The following is a 16,080-nucleotide window of genomic DNA, read 5'->3' as shown; positions in this document are numbered from 1 at the left end:
TGGCTTTGTTTTCTATAATTTATACCATATACTATTTTCCATACTGAATCATTAACTCTTAAGAGTAATGCAGATGACATGAATTACCTAAAATGAGCCATGCAAAATAAACTGTCAGCAAGCACAATTTATTTCATTTTGTAGCAGTTGAGACTCAAGCAGAATGCCAGGGCTAGGGAAAACAGCACTGCCTACTCCAGTCTGCTTTATCAAATCCCGGTGCCTTTAAATACATCCCCAGTCCCAGGAAAAGAGAAAAGCACTATAACTAACTGGGTAGTTTAACTTAAAAAAAAAAAAAAAAAAAACCTTTGAGGAGAACAAGATTGGCCTTTATGACAAAGAATCCCTAACCTTAAAACAGGTTCTAGTCTCTAAAAGTCACTTCTAAAGTAATTACTAAAATGTTTGTCTCCTCAGTTGAACATGAATGTGCTTGTTTTTAATAGCAAAGAAGCACCATGGCTCATTTTCACCTTGCATGACGGGGAGCTCAGAGGAAAAGTTCGTGTTGTGTAGGTCTTAACTTTCATGTTACTTCTTGAGAAAAGTGACTTATCCATCTAGTCTAATTACATTAGCTAGCTTTCTTTCTGGTTATTCTAACTTACTGTATTAGTTTACAAGGGATGCTGTAAGAAAGCACGCCAAACTGGGTGGCTTAGAACAAGAGAAATGTACTGTCTCACATTTCTGGAGGATAGGAGTCTTAAGTCAAGGTATTAGCAGTCATACTCCCTCTAGGGAAGACTCCTTTGCCTCTTTCTAGCTTCTGATGGCTGATGGCCATCCTCGACATCCCTTGGCTTGTAGTTGTATCACTAACTCCTATCTCCATTTTGCTTGGCTGTCTTCCCTCTGTGTGTCTCCTTAGCGTCTCCATGTGACCACCTTATAAGATACCAGTCATTGGATGCAGGGTCCACTCTATCCAGGAGGACCTCAACTTTACTTAACGAATTACATCTACAAACACCCTAACTTCTAATAAGGTCACATTCTAAGGTCAGATGGACATGCATCTTGTGGGGGTACTATTCAACCCGCAACACTCACCGTACCTCATATTGGCTTTGCAGCATGTATCACTGGCTGGGTAGTAACATGTATTCTTTGTTTACTTTTGAATTCTTTCACTACTCTCTCTGTTACAACATTCTGGAATATAAGGTTTGTTAGAACTGGGGCTTACCTTATTCTATGCTGTAATCCTGGCATCTAATAGGAGCTTGAAAATAATTTGCTTCAATTAATTTTTTTTAACTTTTTAATAGCTATTATTTAATTTATAGCTCAGTTTTATAGCATATCTGTATTAAGGTGTGCTCTTCTCTGTGTTAAGATGACTTTTTATTTCTCCCATTTATCTTTGACTAACCACCTGAAATCCTTTTTGGAAGAAACAGTGGAGAAGAAATTATGAACAAATAAAAAGAAATAAATACAAATTATGTATTTTTCCAGAGAAATAATGTGATGAATTTTTTTTTTTTGAGATGGAGTCTTGCTCTTTTGCCCAGGCTGGAGTGCAGTGGTGTGATCTCAGCTCACTGAAACCTCTGCCTCCTCAAGCAATTCTGTCTCAGCCTCCCAAGTAGCTATTACTACAGACGTGTGCCACCACATCCAGCTAATTTTTCTATTTGTAGTAGAGACAGAGTTTCGCCATTTTGGCCAGCCTGGTCTTGTACTCTTGACTTCAGGTGATCCGCCCACCTTGACCTCCCAAGGTGCTAAGATTATAGGTGTGAGCCACTGCACCTGACCCCAGGACATCCTTTAATGTTAAATGTTTTAAAAGTTTTTAATGTTGAAGGCCAATAACTTTAAATGGATCAGAAATATTATTAGCAGTGCACTAGACTTAAAAAACCCAGTGCTTTCGGTGTTTTTTTTCTTTCTGTTAGCTTGGAGGTAGGACTGTACAAATACCTGGCATAAGACGGGAGGCTAGTTTTTGCTAGATGAATTCACTGAAAAAAAAAAACAGAAGAAGACACCAGTGTATCTGGCCCACCATGAGCCCTCTTTTCTCCCTTAAAGGGAAGGTGATGAGAAGTCTGTGCGGGGTGGGTTGGCATTGGATCTAAATTCTTGACTTTCTGCTACTTTGGGTCTTTTGCTGTTTTCAGATTACCTTGGGGGACCCTTAGCATATCTTCTGAGAGATCTTTAAATGTGATTATCCTAAACAGTATCCCATCATGGTATAAGTTTTCTGAATCACATTAACAAAAATGGGCCTGAAAAGAGATACAAAATGTAGCCGATGCCATAATTAATACACGTATTTAAATATGAGTCCAAAAGCAGGGAAAGGTGAGAGGGAAGATATGAGACAGGGCAACAGGCAACACATCCATTATCTTTTCTGTCTGATCTAGTTGCAGAAACTGTTAGAGGACCAAGCAGTAGAGAATGTTCTAGAATAACTTTTGGGATGGCAGCAGCCTCTTTGCTTAATAACATTCACCTTACCTTCCTCCCCTTCTTTTTTTTTAATGAATTAAGAGCATTTAGCTGTGGAATAGGAGAACCATCAGAGTTAACAACCCAAATCCCCTTGCAAGGGGACATGTGGTTCATTTACAGTGACTACTGCTGGGTCCATGTTAGGAGTTCACCAGTGCACTTTAGGGGCTTCTGAAAAGCCATCTGGCAGATGACATCACCTACTGCAAGGGACAATCATAATGGGAAATAGCTTCATAACATTCTTTATATGACCGTCTCCTGAATGCACACACAGACATATTCCCTAAAAGGCATTTCCTCTTCAAAACAAAAAGGAGCATGTACTGTGGGGCTTGTGGACAGTCAATTAAAAGCTGAAGTGATGGTGGGTACTGGGATTTGACTTTAACAGAAAAACCTGGCCTTTTTTTTTTTTTTTGCCCGTATTCTTGTGTGTCATATAAAAGCAAACAAGCAAATCTATCCCCTTATTACTCTGTCTTTGCTAAAGGCAAAATTCCAGAAATCAACTATAAGTTTTTTTCTAAACTGGACAGTGTCTTGTTAAGGGGCATCACTTTTCTCTTTGCTAAGTGTATTAGTTAAGAAAACATGAGAAATATGACCTCTTTTAACAGATAAATCCCAAATTCTCAGGGAGTTAGCACAGCACAAGCTCATTTCTAGTTATATTCCTGTCCAATTCAGTTGATTCTGAATACTTGGCCTTCCACTGGTCATTGAAGAACCTCCTTCCATCTGGTGGCTTCACCCTCTCTTCACTCAGAGACTGGTTAGAGAAAGGGGATGAGGATCAAACATGGGAGACTTTCATGAGTTAGGCTTGTAAACAGCTCACCTTACTTTCACCCACATTCCCTTGTTTAAAACTCAATCATATGCCCACCCAACTGCAAGGGAGGCAAAAATATGTAGTCTAGCTGGGTGCCCCAAAAGGAGAAGTAATGGGTGAGGGGTGCATCTAGAAATCTCTGCCACAAAGAGCAGTGTTTGGAGACCTTGATCTATCCCACAAGCGAGATCACATAAGAGGAACAGCAGACTTGACTCTAAGTTTTCTGAAGAGCTCAGTGTGGAGGTTGAGAAGTGATGTGCAGCCCTTGGGTCCCCCACGTGCAACACACTCTCATGGGTAAACCCAGAGCTATTCTCAACTCCCAGTGTTTCCTGGATATAATGCCAGTCATTTCTCAGGAAACTGAGACCTGGAAAAGGAAAAATGTTGATTCCAGACCCACACAGCTAACTGTGGCCAAGTTTGTAAGAATAGTGTGGATATCAAGATAATGTTGAATTTGCCTCTCTCTCTCACTCCACACACACACACACACACACACACACACACACACACACGTGCATATGTGTATATACATATGTACATATATATGTATACATGTGTATTAAAATACATTCTTGACTTTTTGCTACTTTTGTTCTTTTGCTGTTTTCAGATCACCTTGAGGGAATGGGTTGTTAAAAATTCCTAATGCTGGAAGCTTTTTTTGCACACATGTATATACATACAAAAACATATATATGTACATACGTATATTAAGCAAATATTTGACAACTTAATTATTTTAATTATTATTAAAATGTACTTCCATTACATCCCTGCTTTTCGGTGTCACAATTAATGATATCTGGCTCGGAAGACTAAGAAAAACAATATTTTGTTTACCTTTGGGACCAAATAACAAAGCCCAACTCAGACTGTTTAAAATGATAAATAATATTTCTAAATTATTTATTTACAAACTTTTATATAGTGCTTACCATGTGCCAGATACCAACAGCCTTAAAAATATTTACTTAATCCTCATCACAACCCTGTGGTGGAAATACTATCATCATTCCCATGTTAGAGATGGGAAATTGTGGTCTGGTGGGATTAAGTAACTTGCCTGTGGTCACCTAAGTAATTGGTGGCAGCGCCAAAAGCTGAACTGAGAACAGAGTTCCTTAGCCAGTTCTCTTAGCTATTCAATTATGGAAGCCCATATCGGATCATACAGAGGCAGACCCAGTCTTTTAGTGACTCAGTAACACCAGGTATAAAGGTGGTTCTCCAATCAGATACCCGGTTTATGTCTCTATTTCATCGACTATCTCTCCTCTAGCTTATGTCATGAAAACAAAACGGCTGCCTGCAGAGGTGAGGCAATGTGCTTCCTTACACATGTTCAGTGGGAAAGAGAGACTCCTTGTTTTTTCCCATTCCTGAGTCTGCCTCTCTTTATGTGTCTTTGCCACAAACTTTTCCAACTTGCCTCTGAAGCAATCACTGACAAGGAAATGGGCTAGCATGATTGATTTAGCTTCAGTTTAGTCATTTGGATGAAGTAGATGATAAGAACAACTACAAGGTCCACTGTAGATAACTAACATTTCTTTTTATGTTTGTTTTTGAGATGGAGTCTCTTACCCAGGCTGAAGTGCGGTAGCACAATCATGGCTCACTGCAACCTCTGCCCACAGGTTCAAGTGATTCTCCCAGTAGCTGGGATTACAGGCACCTACCACTACACCCAGCTTATTTTTTGTATTTTTAGTACAGACGAGGTTTCATCATGTGGCCAGGCTGATCTTGAACTCCTGGCCTCGTGATTTGCCTGCCTCAGCCTCCCAAAGTGCTGGGATTATAGGTATGAGCCATTGTGCCCAGTAGATAACCAACATGTTTAGGCACAACTATGACCCTGCTGCAATGCCTTATTGGCTTATACAAGTGATTGCTTGGTAGTCCATAGTCTTTACTTACAATAAAGCGACTTTGTAAGATCTAGGACACCTTTTATATGTGTTATCTCATTTCCCAGTTAATAGGTAGGACATTTTATGATCCCTATTTCTTAGATTAGCAAACAGGTTGAAGGAAGAGCTATGTTTTCCAAAGCCACACGGGTTGGAACAAAGCAGAGACTTGAACCCATTCTCTTAACTTGTGGTGCAGCCATCTATCAACTTATGACCTCATCTTAATTAGGCATAAAGTCATACACTACAAAAGCAATCCCTGGGCAGAGAAAGTCTCAGAATCATTTTAGGGTCAGCCATTTGGGGTTGATTTTGTTTATTTTTAAATTTCTATTGCAGGACTTAAGCATTGTGTATTTGTCTTAATTCTCCTGCGCAATTTCTAACTAGATTTTTGCCTCTTTAGACTCAGCCTGAGTGTTCTACTTTTTGCTATCCCTAAGGACTTAGGCCGTTCAAAATTCCTAATGCTGGAAGTTTTTTATGCATGAAGAAAAGGTTTAGGAAAAGACACCAGCCAACTCTTGAGGACATGATGTAATTCCTCTCCAAGGCATTCAAACTTTTAGAATTTGTTTCATTAAAAGTATAGGAATAAGCATTAATTAACAGAAAACTTATTAAAATAATGCATAAAACATACCCTGCTGTTCTCTAGAATCTGACAGTCTTTCTTTTCTTTTGCTCTGTATTTTCCATAAATAGTGTTCAAAACTTAACCAGCATGCCACAAATTAATCTGGGAGAACTAACTGAAATTATAGTGAGGGTATTACTTTTAGAATTGTCACGGTAATAGATGTTGATAATTATGATTTACTGATGCAAAATATTAGCCCCCTATCATGGTGGGGGGTCAGCACATTGACTGTCATAACACTTTCTAGGTTCTGAATTTTATAGAAATGATAGAAACTTAGAACTTGGGATATCTGACGATGCCTGGCACCAAGTAGATACCATATATATATGGTATGTTTTCTCATTTGGAAAGGGTGGGGATTCATTTATTCAGCATTTGTTCAGTGTAAATGGATCTGTGTTCCTGCTCATTATGCAGCATAAATGCTGAAAAAATGAATCCCCACCCTTTTCAAATGAGAAAAGTCAAACCTAGAGTGGGGAAAAAGACTGAACCAAGTTCACATGTCCTGTGATGTCAGAGGCAAAAGCAAGACTCAACACTCTGGACTCGTTCTGTGCTCATTCTAACAAGTTATGAGTTGGGGAAAGCCTTTTATACCAGTGAGTCAACACAAGTTATTTAAATAAAATTTCTAAAATAGATATGCACAGTTATTGGAAAAATGTTTTTTTACCAATGTGGGGTTTGATTAGAATTGCACGAGGATCACAACATTGGTGGAAGGATCAAGGTGAGGATTTTAAGGAATCTGGGAATGCAAACTATTTGTTGATGCTTTATATTGAAGATTTCTGGAAAGGTCTTATAATGAACCAATAAATTATTTGCCCGGGCAAGAGTCTTTTGGAATGTTAAAGTTATGTCGATAAAGGTAATGGAATAGTAAAGTCATTTTAATGCAAATGAAATAAGCCATGTGGGCTAGATAACTTCAGTTCTCATAAGAAAAAGACAGCAGAGCTACAGAGGTCCAGAGAGTGGGCAACTCAGAGAGCAGGCCAGGATACAGTCAAGCAGAGCAATTGATGGGAGGCAGTGAGTCTTAGGTGGCCCACTTAGGCGAAGCAAGGGAAATGCCAGGCTCTTTTTAACAACCAGCTCCCACGTGAATTAGCAGAGCTAGAACTTACTCATTAATGTGGGGAGGGTACCAAGTCATTGAAGAGGGATCTGCTCCCATGACCCAAACACTTCCTATCAGGACCCCCTGTCAACATTGAGGATTACATTTCAACATGAGATTTGGAAAGGACACACATCTATACCATATCAAGAAATAAGCAACAATTCCACAAACAGCAAAAATTATGTTTCTAAAAGCAAGGCTATATGCTGAAAACCACTGAATAGCCAACAAACAAAAGCAATCCAACAACGACGACAGCAACAAAAGACCACCTACAACGACAGTGTCAACACAACACCCTTTTAATTTCAGAAGCATATTTCATTTGCAGTCTTTAGAACAGTGGTTGGTGGTATGGCTTGGATCTGTGCCCCTGCTCAAATCTCATGTGGAATTATAATCTCCAGTGCTGGAGGTGGGGTCTGGTGGGATATGAGTGGATAATGGGGGTGGATTTCTCATGAATGGTTTAGCACCATCTACTTGGTGCTGTTCTCATGATAGTGAGTGAGTTCTCATGAGATCTGATAGTTTAAAAGTGTGTAGCACCTCCCACCTTGTTCCTTTTCCTACCATGTAAAACGCCTGCTCCCCTTCGCTTTCCACCATTATTGTAAGTTTCTTGAGGACTCCCCAGAAGCCAAGCAGATGCCAGTGTTATGATTCCAGTGTAGCACATGGAACTGTGAGCCAATGAAATCTCTTTTCTTTATAAATTACCCAAGTCTCAGGTATGTCTTATAGCAATAAAAGAATGAACTAACACAGTTTTTTAATCAATAAAATTATTCTCTAATGATTGGTGTGTAGGCCATAGCTATCCTTATGTATCTGCTAAACTTAGTAGGTGCAATATTTGTGTACGGTTTAAATTTTGCAAATAGTTTACAACAAAATGACCAAAGAATATAAATGGATGTAGCTGCAATACATTTGAGATGCAATGAATTGACTGATCCCTTGCCTCTGAATTCTCTAAGACCATTCTTATGTTAGTATGTTCACTGGGAATCACCAGGCTGAGAATCCTAGTGGGATCTAATTGCAAAGGTCTAGAAAGAGTTGTATTATATTGTCAGGCTTTCCAACTTACCAAATACTTTTGATGACTGCTTTTTTCTCTTAGTTTTTGTGTCTACATTTTAAACAAAACAAGTTGTTTGGGGTCCCACCAGACAAATTTTCTGTTTCTTGACAGTCTCTGTTTATTGCCATCAACCTTCCATCTCCATGATTCTGCTATGAAAAAACCTGTCAAACAGGCTTTCTTTTTCAATACCCAAGAGTAGCTAAGTCTCTGGGCCTAGAAGCAATGTACTTATCCGTGAGAAATTGGTTACATTTTTCCCTGTCTATTTTTCTCCTCCTCCATCACAATTTTCTGCCCTAAATGGGTCTTTGAGTGTCATGAAGTGGGAAATACTCCAATTCACAGCAAAGAATTTGTCTGTGAAATCAGACACGCAGGTGCAAAGCTGAAATAATCTCCATCCAGCTACCTGGCTTAAGAGCCAAACATAGAGTGCTGAAATGTTTAAGCAGGAAGGGCCCCTCCCAGTGATCATATTCAATGTCCTCATGGCTCAGATGAAGAAACTGAGGCCCTTTGCAGAAGGGCAAAGTGATTTTCTTGAGAAAATATGTTAGTATTTTCTAACCTTTTTAAACACAAATATTAGCATAGGCCAAGCAATTAAATTGTGAAAAATTTTTACTATCTTCTTTGCTTCTCAAACATTTTTGTCATTTGTATGTGTAGTTATGTTTGTGATTATTCACAGCATTAGAGACAGCAGCTTGGGTACAGACTGTGTCTTTTTTCTGAGAATATCAAATCACTTTTAAGTCTTTTATCTCAGCTGGCAGAACCTACTATGCTCATTCTGGCAGATCTTAAGAGTTATTAATCAAATATTAATACATGTTTGTATTCATATTTTATTGTAAACAAATTTACCAATTTTGCTTCTCTCACATACAACACTTAAAGAGTTCAAAGACAAAAACCATTAAAAGTAGTGAAGATGAAATGAGAAATACTGGATAATAAAGCAGATTCTTGACCAGGCGCAGTGGCTCATGTCTGTAATTCCAGCACTTTGGAACACCGAGGTGGATGGATCACTTGAGTCCAGGAGTTTGAGGCCAGTCTGGGCAACATGGCAAAACCCCATCCCTACAAAAAATTAGCCAGGCATGGTGGCTTGCACCTGTAGTGTCAGCTACTTGGGAGACTGAGGTGGGAGGATCCCCTGAGCCTGGGGAGTTGAGACTGCAGTGAGCTGTGATTGTGCCACTGCACTCCTGCCTGGGTGACAGAGCAAGGCCTTGTTTCAAAAAAATAATGCCAGTTCTGTTAAAAGTCTGCCCCTATAACGAACTCAGCACCACAAACCATTCTTGGTACAATTTACAGGTATTGATCGACTTACGACCTATGCAACTTAGGACCATTCGACTTTACGACCACAATCGCTAGCCACGACTGCTCCGCGTCTGGCAGCGCAAATGTTGCCCAGCTGGACGTACGACAGTGCGGACCAGCTTCTGGCAGCACTACCATCTCCACATACATATAGCCTACTCAACTTATGACCAAATCGTGTTACAACTGGTCTGTTGGAACAATTCTGGTCGTAAGTCGAGCACTAGCTGTAGTACCTTCAAAATAGGTAATTTTTGTTTAATGTATTGCATTTTAGGAATCTAAAGATTTATAAAACTTAAATAGTAATAACCCTATCTTCAGGGGCCAGAGAGCTGGCAAATATTTAGACTGAGTGACCTAACCAAAGACAGTCTATTTTGTTCCAAGACAAGAAGAGGGTCTGAGAAACTGACAAAGAGAAGCGTCATTTAATTATTACATAACAACCTACTTTAAGCATATGGGAAGGACATCAAGGGTACTTACATTAATAAGAAGTGCTACTTCACTAGCAGTGCTCATCCCAGGGGCAGATCAAGTCTGGGATGCAAAGAATCGTTGTCATCCACCTGGATGATCCCACCATGTCTATAAGTACAAAAGTAAACTGCTTCAAGATGCACCACAAGAACATGTCCACATGCCCCTTATCCCCAACTCCCTGTTTTCAAACTACTTTGTCACTAACGTAGCAGATGCTGGTAGTGGCCACCTGTCTCTTCTTGGCATGTACTGTTTCAGGAACTCTGACAGCTTCCTGCTGCAAGCTCTTGGAGCTCTCCACCCAAGAGGGAGGGTTATTTAGGGAGCTCAGCTCACATGCAGGACATCAGGGAGATGCTAAAGAGTTGGTAGCCCTGGGATAAGCATTTAACTAAGGATGGAAGGGAGCTGGTGGATCAAAACCCCAGCTTCTTTGCTCCAGAAGTGGGACAATTTGAGATATGTTTGATGCTGTCATGAAAAGGTCCCTGAAAGAACCCACAGAGGTAACTTGCTTGTTAACATACCCTATATTGGCTTCCTTCCTTACATTTAACAAATTATTTACATCCAAATCCTTAAGTCCAGTTCTCGGGGCATCAGTGCAAAAGCACACGTCAAATTTATTCCTTAGTCAAAGCAATTTAGGAAGTTATTGGATTAAAGTTACATAGGTGTCTGCTTCCCAGAATCTTTGCTTTGCTAATATTTACTGTGATTCTCAAAGGGAGGGGATTGGTATATATTATTCCCAGACTTAATCTGGATTATCTTCCCCTGACCTCAAGCATTTTATGAGATTAATTTGTGAAGACCACATTTGGGAATCTTACTTTTGAGACGTTCTAATGCCAACAAAACCTCCTAATGAGAAATAGTTTACAACAAGACATTTAGCCTTGAAGGATTAGAAATTTTATATTGGAATATTACATATGAGTAGTTTTCATAACCCATAACAATTTTCAAACAGCGAGAACCAGTGAGGTCATTACTTCAGCTCTGCCTTGAATAATCAGCCTTGATGTGCATGTAGTTAAGTCAAATGGTGAGTAACTTCTGATCCTAAAAACCTGGAAAGGAAGTAGTGGCAATGATAAATGGAATAATAATTTAAACTTCGTGGCCATGATATAAATACAACAGTTTGTGACTTGGAAAGATAGCAGTGATTCCTATTTTATGGTGAGGAAACAAACAGATTAAGTGAAGTACCCAAAGTCACACTGCTAAATGTGACAAGTCCAGGGCTGGCAGTCATATTTCCTGGCTTCTAGTTAAGCCCTCTTCTCTATTCCGCATTCCTTCTGTGTGAACAGGACCAGGAGATTGGAACAGAGATAGAATGGAGACAAGAAAGGCGAGAATCTGGGAGAAGAGCAGAGCTAGGGGGTTCATATTATAGGCTCTGACCTTGGTGTATCATTGGACAGAAATAAAAGTCAGCATTCACTTTCCCCTTCTGTTATATTCTTTCTGTTACTCCTTAAACACATTCTGGTAGCCGTGGTAGTGAACAATATTTCCACTTCAGCAGTGTCTTATATTGAAACATCTCTATTCATTTATATCTTTCTGAGAAATAGAAGTTGGGAGCTGAATGTTTGATTTCAGTAGAGTGTCTTGAGCTAAAATTGCTTTCTGGTTTTTGTTCCTTTTCTTATGTGTGTGTGTGTGTAAATAGATAATACATATATGTATATAAACATGTATATATTTCTGGAGAGAGAGGAATTTATGGGAATTTGCTCATTCACTTAGGAAGGCTGTATATATGTATCTCTTCTTGGCTCTGTTTCTTTGGAAAGCCCTAATACAGATGTGTACATAGACCAAGAAGCAAAAGCTTCCTTTCCCCCTACGCTACCCTCTCAATCAGATTTCCATCCCAAAGTAATCACTATTAATGGCTTGAGGTGAAGTTAATGGTTTGAAGTTGTATTCTTCTTCAACAGGAGGGTATACAGGATTTCTGTTGTTATTGTTGCTATTTTTTATTACAAACAGTACATGGCCAGTATTTTGTGCACATGGCCAGTGTTTTCCAGTCTTAAAAAATAGCCAAAGTAGAGCTATTAAGTTGAACTGTTAGCCTGTTTTACACTTTGATAAATACTGCAAACATTTCCGAAGGACTGAAGCAGCCTACCCCTGCATTAACAGTCTAAGAGAGGACTGTTTGCCCCCTCCCTGTCCAGCATGGGATACTATCACTCCTCTATCTGGTTCTAACTTGATGTGAGAAAAAAAATGGCATTGTTGTTTGTTTCAGTTTGCATCTTAGAGACAACTCTTGAGATACAATTTTTTAAACTTTTTTTCTTTACCATTCCGTTTAGGAATTCCAATTTAGATGTTATCTGTTCATAACTCTGGTGTCTCTTTACCTGCCGTCTCAACTTCAAATTAATCCTTGTGTATTCTGCTCTGTGTGCCACGCTGGAACTCTGAAAACTGGATTTCTTCATTCTCCCTGCTTCCTTGGGTTTATCAATCAAAAGGAGTCTAATTTACAAGGAGATTGGAAGGCAAGAGCAGGGGAGAAGGGACTTAATTCTTGTTTCTTCTGGTTTCCATTAGCATAGCTCTAGCAACAGCAGATGTTTCCAGCTCCAACATCTTTTAGCCCCTGAGAACTAGTCCCATCCTTCCTCCAGACATAATTTTCTTTTGCTCTGGCTGTGTTAAACATTTTTCTCTATCATTATCTTTAAACAGTTTCATTATAACTTTGGTGTAGTTTTCTTCACATTTCTTATGTTTGGGATCTGTTGAGATTCTTGAATCTGTGGAGTTCATAATTTTCATCAAATGTGGAAATTTTCAGGTCATTATTTCTTGAAGTATGTTTTCTGTGTTTTTCTATCTTTGGGGATTCCAGTTGCTACACATATATTAGGCTGCTTGAACATGTTACACAACTCACTGATAGGCTATGTTCACTTCTATTACCCTTTTTGGTTTTTTACTGCTTTTGGAATATTTCTATTGTTTTGCTTTCAATAATCTTTTTTTCTGTAATGTCTGTTCTACCTTTAGTTTCATCTAGCATATATGCATATATTTTAAATCTCAGACATTGTAGTTTTGATCTCCAGAAGTTAAATTTAGGTCTTTTTTGTATCTTCCATCTTTTCAGTTATCATGTCCAAACTTTCCTCTGATTTTTTTGAACATATGGAATACAGTTACAGTAGCTTTTTTGTTTTTGTCTATGAATTTGATCATTGGTGTCATTTCTAGGTTAGTTTCCAATGATCAATTTTTTCTCCTCATGAGGCTTTAATTGATTAATTTTTTCCCCCATAATGGGTTATATTTTCCTGCCTTTTTGTAGGTCTAGTAAACTGATTCGGTGCCAAGTGCTATAAATCCTCCCTTTTGGGTGCTGGGTATTTTTTTTTTTTTTGTCCATATGGCTTTTTTTGAGATTTCTCTTAAGACATGGGTAAGTTACTAGAAAACAGTTTGATCCTCTCATGTCTGGCTGTTAAGCTGATTTTTTTTCCTAGTAACGAGGCAGTCCTTTTTCGCACTGTAGCTCATGCCTTATGAATCATGAGGCATTCCATTTTAACTGGGGGGGAATAGGAGCTCTCATCATTTTGAGTGGTTCTTTTCTCAGCTTTGGCTACTTTCTTCTGACACTCATGTGCTGGTAAAGTGCCCAGCTGGATACTAATGGAGAAACCTTCTTTTTTTTAAATTTTTTAAATAAATATATTTTATTGCACTTTAGGTTCTGGGGTACATGTGCAGAACATGCAGGATTGTTGCATAGGTACATACACGGCAATGTGGTTTGCTGTCTCCATCCCTCCTGTCACCTATATCTGGCATTTCTCCCCATGTTATCCCTCCCCAACCTCCCTAGCCTGCCGTCCCTCCCCTAGACCCCCCAAACAGACCCCAGTATATGATGCTCCTCTCCCTGTGTCCATGTGTTCTCTTCAACACCTAACACCCAACACCCGCCTATGAGTGACAACATGCAGTATTTGGTTTTCTCTTCTTGTGTCAATTTGCTGAGAATGGTGGTTTCCAGATTCATCCATGTCTCTACAAAGGAAACGAACTAATCATTTTTTACCTTATTTAAGTTTCTAGAGTTCTCTCTGCAGCTTTCTCTTCTTCAGTCTGTAATCTCTAGTTGCCTTGGTTTCCGCAAACCTCTGACTCCCAGTACCATTTCCTAACCTTAGGATGACCACATGGTCCACCAGACTTTCCTCTCTGTTCTGTGGCCCAGAAATTCTCTCTATTCTGGGGCAACTCTCTCTAGTCATGGGGCTCACATCATTCGTTCTCCTCGTGCAGGAATCATTTTTCTACATTGCCTAATGTCCAATGTTTTAAAATCTGTAGTTTTTAATATTCTTTTATTTTCTCTATTCTGTTTTTAGTTGTTCAGTAAAGAGGGTAAACATGTTCCCTGGCATTACATGTTCATCAAAAGACTGATTTTCCTTTCCAACATTTTAAAATTAAACTTTTTGAGGTAATTGTAGATTTTCATGGTTGTGAAAATTAAGATTCCCCATACCCTTTGCCCAGTTTCCCTAATGGTAATGTGTTGTAAAACTGTAGTTCAATATCACGGTCAGGATTTTGACATCAATACCATCAACATACTGAACATTTCTATCGCCCAAGTGTCCTTTGTGCCACCCATTTTTATCCACATTGCACTTTCCTCCTGCCCCCCTCACTATCAACATTTAGTGTATTTTCCATTTCCAAAATTTTGAAATTTTAGAAATGTTATGCAAATCATATGGTAATAGTGTTAAATAAATCATGTGGTATGTACCATTTTGGGATTGGCTTCTTTTTTTATTCAGCATAATAGATGTGGTTGCCAGTATTGACAGTTCTTTGTTTTTTATTGCTGACTAGTATTCCATAGTATGGATGTACCACATGGTATGATTTAACCATTCACCACTTGAGAGACATTAGGTTGTTGTTACTAATTTTTAACCATATAAATAAAGCTGCTACAAACGTGCGTGTACAGGTTTTTTTTTTTTTTCTTTTTTTTTAAATCTAAACATGTCTTTATTTCTGTGGGATAAAAGCCCAGGAGTACAATTTCTGGACCTTATGGTAGTTGTAAATTTAGAATTATGAGAGACTGCTAAAAACTCCCACCAGAAATGTATGAGAGATTGAGTTTTTCCTCATGCTTGCCAACTTTTGGTGGTTTTCAATATTTTTTATTTTAGCCATTCTGATAGGCTATCATATAAGTGATAGCTCCTTGTGGTTTTACTTTGCATTTGTCTAATGACTAATAAATAATCTTTCTTGTGTTTACTTGCTATTTCATATTTTCAGTGAAATGTTTCTTCATGCCTTTCCCCATGTTGTAACTGGATTATTTGATATTTAATTGTTGAATTCTGAGAATTCTTTACGTTTTCTGGATACTGGACCTTTAGATGATATACTATTAGCAAATGTTTTCTCCCCCTCTATAGCTTATCTTTTCATTATCTTAACAAGGTCTTTGATGGGGCAAATGTTTTCAGTTTTGTTGAAGTTAGTTCTTTATTTTGTGGGTCGTTCTCTTGGTGTCAAGTCTAAGAATCTAGCTCTAGATCTTGAAGACTTTCTAGTTTTTTTTTTTGTTTTTTGTTTTTTGTTTTTTTTTTTTACATTTAAGCTCGTAATTCATTTTGAGTACATTTTGACTTAGGTTGAGTTTGTTTTTGCCTGTGTATATCCACTTGCTCCAGCAGCATTTGTTCAAAAGATTGTCTTTCTTCTACTGAGGACATTTTTGTACCTTTCTAAAAAAAATTGGTCATATTTGTGTGGGTCTATTTATTCTCTATTCTGTTGGGTTGATCTGTGTCTAGCACTCTGCTAATACCATGTAGTCCTGATTAATGTAGCTATATAATAATACTTGGAATTGAGTAAACATTTTACCTCCCACTTTCTTTTTTCAAAATTATTTTAGTCATTATAGTTCCTTTGGTTTTCTTTATAAATTTTATAGCTATTTTATCTACATGTATAAAAATTATAGTTGGATTGTGACAGAAATTAAATCTGTAGGTAATTTGAGAATAATTGAATTTTTTATCATGTTGTGTCTTTCAAGCTATAATCATAGTATGTCTGTCTATTGATTTTTTTTTTTTTTTTTTTTTTTTTTTT

General features: G+C 38.3%; 1 long non-coding RNA gene across 1 annotated transcript in view; it reads right to left on the bottom strand.

Annotated features, from left to right (window-relative positions):
* Nucleotides 1-970: 970 nt before the first annotated feature.
* Nucleotides 971-16,080, bottom strand: part of LOC116553932 — a 21,202-nt gene continuing 6,092 nt past the window's right edge. The window contains exons 3-4 of the long non-coding RNA XR_004269971.1: nucleotides 10,184-10,185; nucleotides 971-981 (exon numbers count right to left, since the gene is read on the bottom strand). This is a non-coding gene — a long non-coding RNA (uncharacterized LOC116553932). The remainder of the gene's footprint in view (nucleotides 982-10,183; nucleotides 10,186-16,080) is intronic.

This window comes from Sapajus apella, unplaced genomic scaffold (genome assembly GCF_009761245.1).
Source record: "Sapajus apella isolate SASKATOON/1434 unplaced genomic scaffold, GSC_monkey_1.0 scaffold13, whole genome shotgun sequence".
Classification (NCBI taxonomy): Eukaryota; Metazoa; Chordata; class Mammalia; order Primates; family Cebidae; genus Sapajus; species Sapajus apella.
The sequence above is the reverse complement of the archived record's forward strand: the minus strand, read 5'-3'. Positions and strand labels throughout refer to the sequence as shown.